Source organism: Gossypium arboreum, chromosome 11 (assembly GCF_025698485.1).
Source record: "Gossypium arboreum isolate Shixiya-1 chromosome 11, ASM2569848v2, whole genome shotgun sequence".
Taxonomy (NCBI): domain Eukaryota; kingdom Viridiplantae; phylum Streptophyta; class Magnoliopsida; order Malvales; family Malvaceae; genus Gossypium; species Gossypium arboreum.
The window spans coordinates 39,300,827-39,308,873 of NC_069080.1; the positions used below are offsets into that span (position 1 = coordinate 39,300,827).

General features: G+C 33.2%; 1 non-coding gene across 1 annotated transcript; it reads left to right on the top strand.

Moving 5' to 3' along the window:
• The first annotated feature begins 2,603 nt into the window (after positions 1-2,603).
• On the top strand, positions 2,604-2,710 carry LOC128284855 (small nucleolar RNA R71). The gene has a single exon (XR_008275275.1). It is a non-coding gene; the product is annotated as a small nucleolar RNA R71 (small nucleolar RNA).
• The last annotated feature ends 5,337 nt before the right edge of the window (positions 2,711-8,047 follow it).

The window sequence follows — 8,047 nt, forward strand, 5'->3', positions numbered from 1 at the left end:
CATGTAGAAAAATATTGCTATCATGTAACACTAGAATGTTGTCGGGTCATTACATAACCTAAATGGCATTTTTCTGAAAGCAAATGTTCCATAAGGACATGTGAATGTAGTTTTTTCTTAATCAGTAGGAGATATGGCAATTTGGTTGTACACTAAGTAGCCATCTAAAAAACAATAGAAGGCTTTCCCTGCTAGTTTGTCCAGCATTTGATCTATAAAAGGAAAACGGAAATAGGCCTTCTTTATTACTTTGTTGAGCTTTCGATAATCCATAAAAACTCTTCAACCTATGTTAGTACGTGTATGAATGAGTTAGTTGTTATCATTTCTGACTACTGTAACTCATCCTTTGTTGGGTACATAATGAATAAGGCTCACCCAAGAGCTATTAGAAATTGGGTATATAATCCCAGCATCCAACTATTCAATAATCTTCTTTTTAACTACTTCCTTCATGATAGGATTCAGTCTCTTTTTTTGTTCAATAGATTTGTCATGGCAATCTTCAAGTCTTATTTTGTGCATACAGATTACTAGGCTAATTCCTTTGATATCTGCAATTGACCATCCTAAAGCTTTCTTGGATTTTTTTAAGACCTCCAGTAATTGCATCTCCTGGTCTATTGTAAGCTAGACAGAAATAACCACAGGCAGTGTATCATTTTCTCCCAAATAAGCATACTTCAAATGCACTAGTAATGGCTTCAAATCCAGCACTGATGGATCTTCTATTGATGAATGAGGAGGGTTAAAAGAGTGACTTGATAAATCTAATGATTAAAAGCTCCTCCTGAATCCATTTTGAAATTGCTAAGTTTCCATCAATTCTTCAAATTTTTCATTCAAATCTATTTCATTTTATTTGATAGAGTCTACTTCAGAATTATTGTGCATATGTCTTGCAAATTCCTCTTGAATTATAATGTCAGCAAATTCTACAACATGGCATTCTTCATTTGGGCCTGCACACTTTAAAGCATCAAACACATTAAAAGTTTAATTGTTGATCATTAATTCTCATGGTTATCTTACCTTTTTGTACATCAATCAATGTTCTGCTAGTTGCTAAGAAAGGTCATCCAAGTATTATAGGTACCTCTTTATCTGTTTCACATTCCAAAATAATAAAATCTGCTAGAAGGATGAACTTGTCAACTTTTACTAGTACATCTTCAATTTTACCTTTTGGATAGATATATGATCTATTAGCTAGTTGTAGTGTGACTGTAGTAAGTCTTTCCTTTCCTATCCCAAGTTTCCTGAAAACAGGCATAGGCATTAGACTGATACTTGCTCCTAAATCGCATAATGCTTTGCCTACATAATAGTTTCCAATCGAAAGGTATAGTGAAACTCCCTGAATCTTTTAATTTTTTTGGCAGTTTATTCTTCAGCATTATTGTGTACCTTTCAGTAAGTGCTATAGTTTCAAACTCCTCTAACCTTCTATTCTTGGATAGGATATCTTTCATGAATTTCACATAGTTAGGCATTTGTTCTAATGTTTCCACCAAAGGTATATTGATGTATAATTGTTTCAAGACCTCTAGAAATTTCTTGAATTGAGCATCTTGTTTCAACTTTTGTAAATGCTGGGGAAAAGGTGGCGGTGGCCTTTCTTCCATTTGTTAAGGTTGCCTTGACATGGCATTTGTATTGGCTTGGCAAAAATGAATTTTCTACTGTATACTTTTGTCTACTCCCATCTTTTGTAGTTTGTCTCACTTCTAGTTCGAAAGTTGTGTTTCTAGAAACTTTGGAACTTTCCTCCTCAAACAAGGCATCATTCACAACTTCTGGCAGCTGAGTGCCACTCGTGAGTGTTATGCCTTTACATTGTTCTTTTCATTGAGATCTAGAACTTTCTATGTCACTAGGCAATGCTTCCTGTTGTCTGGAGCTTAATGCAGTGGCAATTTGTTCCATTTGAATTTCCAGAGCTCTTAAGGAATCTGCCTGGCTCTGAATATTGCATCATTCTTTGTCATATACTCTTTTAATAAAGCTTTCATAGTTAATGTTGAAGATGACGAACTTTGTTGCACATTTTGCCCCGACATTGGTTGACTGTGTCCAAGTGGTACACCAGCCGCATTCCGTCTATTAATAATGTTGGCATTTCCCATTCCCTGATTACTCAAACTAAAATTTGGATGTTGCTTCCACCCTAGATTGTAGGTGTTGGAGTAGGGATTGTTGCTGCTACAATTAAAATTGCGTATATAATACGCAGAGGTTGGATTGGATGAGCATTCATCAAAAACATGATCTCCTCCACAATATATGCATGCTAGTTCTGCAGCCTTCATCTCTTTCATTGTAGAGGGTCTTTTCAGAGTTTTAATCATATTTTTTAAAGATGATACCTGAGCTATTAATGATGTAATCGCATCAAGTTCCATTGCTCCAGCAACTCTTCTACCAATACCATACCAACTCTGGTAGTGGGGCACTGATATTCATTATTTGCTATTCTTTCCAGAATTTTGTATGCCACATTGTAGGATTTGTCAAGCAACGTCCCATTAGTAGATGCTTCCACCACCATTCGCGTATGAGCATTTAATCCATTATAGAACATTTTTATTTGTGTCCAATATTGAAAACTATGCATTTGGAATTTTCTAATTAATTCCTTGAAATGCTCCCATGCTTCGTATTATGTCTCATCTTCAGATTGCTTGAACGATGTAATGTCATTACTCAGCTTCGCATTCATGTTGGGAGGATTGTACCTCAACAGAAATCTCTGACACAGTTTATTCAAAGATGCCATTGTACTTGATGGTAATGCATTCAACCATGATCTAGCACGATCTCGCAATGAATGAGGGAATAATTTTAATCTAAGGGCATCTTCAAGAACACCCTACTGCCTGAATGAGTCACAGACTTCAAGAATAAGTCTCCAATGCAATCTAGGATCTTCAGTTGTTAAACCACTAAACTATTGTATCATCAGCAGCATCTGAAACATTATTGGTTTTAATTCAAAGTGTTGAGCTTGAATATGTGGCCTAACAATTACTGGACTTGATCACCCAAAGTAGGCGCTACATGTTCTTTGATGGATCTATCTCTATCATCTAAGATTCGAGGAATATCAGCATTCCTTTCATTCTGGAGTACCTGATCTCCTTTGATTAGATCATTTACTATCCTCTCTATTTCTTTTAATGCTTTCCTTATTCGCCTAATATCCTTTCAATCTCAGAATCAAAATAGTATTTTGTATCCTCTTAAATACTTCTTCTCATGAACTAGTACAAAACCTGAAAAATCAAATAAAATACTAATTAACATTTCTAACAAAAATAATAAGAATAATAACGAATCAACTTTTCACCAATGTTGTCGATCCCCAGCAACTACGCCAAAAACTTGTTGCGTGTAAATAATTAATGCAATTGTGCAAGTGTACACATAATTTAAGTAATAAAGTGATAAGTAAGTATCGTCTCCACAGGGATCAGAAGTTGGTAAAAGATTGATTAAGTTATTATAATCCTATTAACTATACTAAATAACAGGAAATACTCTTAAATTGAACAAGATGTTGGTATGATGAATAATTGTAATTTAATGATAAAAACAGAGAATTGATATGTGTAACAGCCCGTTTTTTTAGGGTTGATCGGAACAGTGGTTTCGGGGCCACCAAATCCGAACGAGTAGGTTGGTAAATATTATATTTAATATTTACGAGTTAATTGTGATTTTAAAAATGTTTTTGATATTGTGATTTTTGTTTTATAAGCTATTTATTAAGTTCAAGTGGTATGACCCTAAGGTCAAGTGGGTTTAGAAAATGAGGTATCGGGACCTTGTTTCTATAACCGAGTCGTAAATATTTTTATAAATATTTACGTAGTGGCAATAAGATGGTATTAAAGTTTCGTTGAAAAATTTTATCGTTTCGATAGTTAATTAAACAAAAAGGACTAAATTGTGTAAAGTGCAAAAGTTGTGTTCTATAACCTAAAGGTATTAAATAGATATAGAACTTAAAAGTAGAAGTCCTTATTTGGTAATTAGCCCATTAAAGAGATAGTGGGATATGATGGCTTGGCATTTGGTGTAATAAATAAAGTGTATAAAGGTTAATATTGTAAATTGGTTAAAAATAATAATAAAATGAATATAATAAAAGAATCAAGGTGTCATCTTTTTCATTCTCTTTTTACCAGCCGAATATGAAGGCTTGAGAATCCATGGAAGAAGCTTCCAACTTTCAGCTAATGCATGGTAGGTATTTCTAGTCCCGTTTTTAATTATTTTTATATTTTCGGGATCGTTGTTGCTGAATCTATCTAATGAGGGGACTATTTTGCAAAACCATTGAATAGTTTGATATTTGCCATTGATGAGTATAATAGGGCTTTGAAGTTTAATGGAAGAATATGAGTCCTTGTTGATAGTTAAACACTTTTTGTTAAGTGAATTTTTGTGAAATTGACAATTAAGGGCTAAATTGATAAATGTGAAAACTTTATGGTAAAAATGTCAAATAAATGAAATGTGTGGGCTGATAGAGACACTAGTGATATTCTTCTATAGTAGAATTTTACTCAATTTCATGAATTTGCATTTTTATGATATAGGGACTAAATTGTAAAGAAGTTGAAATATTAGGGGCAAAACTATAATTTTGCCATAAAGTGAATTATGGACTGTTTTGATACCATGAACATTTGGCTAAGCTTAATTATGGTTAAAATGGTTAATTTGCATGTTTTGAGCTCGGGGACTAAAATGAATAAAAGTAAAACTTTAGGGTAATTTTGAAAAATGACAAAAATGACCAAATTGTATGAAATGAGGTGTTTTAATGTCTAAATTAATATACTGAATGAAATTATTAATTTAGATCAAGATCGGTGGAAAATCGAGAAAATGAGAAAATTACCAAAATACCCACGAACTTTGGTATCTCTACAATTTAGCCGAGTAAGTTCGTATGCAATAAGCATTGTTAAATTGATGTTTCTAATGCTTTAATATTGTATAAATTGTATATCGTGAATATTTAAATGTCCGACGACATATCGACAAAATGTGGCACTTAGTAAAAGGGGCAATCAAATATGGTACTCGATTAATACGAAATATTGAGAATGGCACTTAGTGTGCGAGATATTGAGAATGACACTTAGTGTGCAAAATATCGAATGATTCAAAGGGAAATTATAAATTGTGATTGAATGATTAAATAGAGCAAAGTGAGCAGTATACATGCTATATTATATGAATTGTTTATGAGACGACTTTATAATGGTGATATTTGGGCTTTGAGCCTAGCAAGCTTTAAGTCGGTGAATAATATTATCGGGTTTAAAACCTAGCGGGCTAAATGCCGGTGACTTGATAAAAGTCCGAGACTATGAAACCTTGTGTTAAATCGGCAATTGAATTTGTTCAATGCATTAAGTTGGCGGTATGTGATATATTCTTATGCATGTTAGATCGATTGGAATTGAATCATGAGTGTGAAATGAGAAGCATAGGTGAAAATGCCTATGTCATATATGTGAGTAAGGGCAAAACTATCGTAAATTATCGATAAGGGTGGACTATGTGCGGAATCATATTATAATTGCTAATTTGAACGGTTGTGTGCGAATATTGAGCATATGTATTGTATTGAGATTATGCTTGAGTGAAATTATAGATATGTGATGAAATTGATTGGTGATATACATGTTTAAATAATGTGAATACAAAGAATGTGTGAAAGAGTAAATTTGTAATAAATCTGCTTAAGACAGCAGCAGTAACGTGATTTTGGAAAATCATCATAAATTGTTGGAGTTGAGTTAGAAGCTGAATAAATAATTTAATTAAAGCTTAATGAGTCTAGTTTCTTATAAAAGAAACCGTGTAAGCAAAAGAATTTCTGATAATGAGATATTTGAAGTGGCGTGGGATAGAGTCAAATGACTTTGGGGTCCCCTATTCTGTTTTTAGAAAATTATTATAATTTGTACAAAAATGGTTATAAGATAAAATTTATATTCTTAGACTCCTTAATAAGTCTAGTTTCAAATGAAATCAAATAGAACATATTTTGAATTCTGTACAATGAGAAATTTGATTCGTAGTGAAGAGTGGTCAGATTAGTCAAATAGTGAAATAGGGGAAACTTTAAGAAAAATCTGGTATTGATTGGCCAAACCTAAAATTCTGAAAATTTTATGGATGGAAGATATATGAGTCTATTTTCAGGGAAAATTAACGGAAATTGATTTAGAGTTTTTTAGCTCCAGTTATAAATAATTTAGTAACTATTGCTCAGGAAGACAACTTGTAGTGAATTTGTGATTATGTTGTAAACATTGATAAAACTTGTTAATGAGTTGCTTATTGTTTTCTTATGAACTTACTAAGTGTAAAGCTTACTCCCCTTTTCTTTCCCATATTTCCTACGGTTGCCAGGTTAGATCGGGTTGGAGACCGTCAGAGATATTATCACATTGTCAAGTCTACACTATGGCGTAAGTAAATCTTAGTGTTTCGAGTCTATGGCATGTATAGGGTTGTAAAGTTGAGTAAGTAAATGATACAAGACTAAGATATTGGTAAATATTTAATAATGCCTCATGAATATTTTGGGCCTTGTAAGCCCGATTAAAGGATAATATACGTGTGTATGAAAATTGATCAAAAATTTTTACGGTCTGGTTTTATATAAATGGATGAGTTTAAATCTGGTAGCACCTCGAACCCTGTTCCGGCGAGGGATACGGGCGAAGGGTGTTACAATATGGTAGTGGCAAATTACAGAGAAAAGCAAGAGTAATTTTGTTGTTGAATGAATAGGGCTGGAATTATTCAAGTGAAATACTCATATCAAAATAATTTCATGGAAAAATATTGTCTAATCAACTGCTCAGAGAGTTACTATTGTAACCTGCCTATTTCGATAACTAGATTTTAAGCTAAAAGTCTAAGTTACTGTATGTCTCCAGAACTCTATATTAATAACCACAATGAACATTCTTCTATGCAAAACTTGCAACATCTATGCCTAGAGTGCTATGAATATTCTGTCAAATATTCGCTTGCGTCAAATGATTCTAGATCCAGTATAATTAACCTTTTCATAGTTAAAAATACATCTATTAACATAGCATACAATGGACTATGTCTAGAGCTTGCATGCATGTATTTCAAATAAGCATAAATCGAATGAAACAGTGACATAGACAATCTCAAATTATGAGCATTAAAGATAATAAAACATTCAACCAAATAACTCCAACCCAGAAAAGATTTAGTTCATAGGTGGAAAAGTTAACACCAAATTAAAATCATTCATCAACAATAAAACAAGTTTGAATCACAGAAATCAGGAAAACCAGAGGCAGAATTGTAGGATTTCTTGCCACACTCCAACTTCTATTTTATCTTCCAATTGTATGTGAACCCAGGTCAGATGTCTCTTCCCCTTCTTCACATCAGTATTCTACTCTTTGTAGCTGCTACCCTTTCTTTCTCTGGAATTCTCCACTGAAATTTTTTCTATGTGCAGTGAGAGGATTACAGTCACCAGTCTCTTTCTCACACAAATTCTCCTCCCTATTTTTTATTCATACGTGATTGGATACATTACAATCAGCTGAGCGATCCTGACCAGATGATGGCTAGTGGGAGCAGTAATTGAAATGTGCATGCTTAATTTATACCCTGACCCGACTAAATTGAAGGTTAATAATAACTTTGACGAGCTATATTATCTTGCATAGTTTTTAGGTTTATGTTATTAAACTGTTTCAAACCTAACCCCTCCCTATTACTTAACATAAATTCTAAGAAACCCAGTAACACCTCTTACTCGTATTTGATACTGGAACAGGGTATGAGGCATTACCGGACTCACATAACCAGCAATCGTACAATTCTAAACCATAAATTTGTGTCCAAATTAAATCCATTTGTAATTAATCATAAAGTCCCTAATATGAGTTTACGAGGCCCAAAACATGCTTTGAAAGTGGTTCGGGACTAAACCGAGAACTTTAGAAATTTTTACAAAACTTAAAAAATTTTC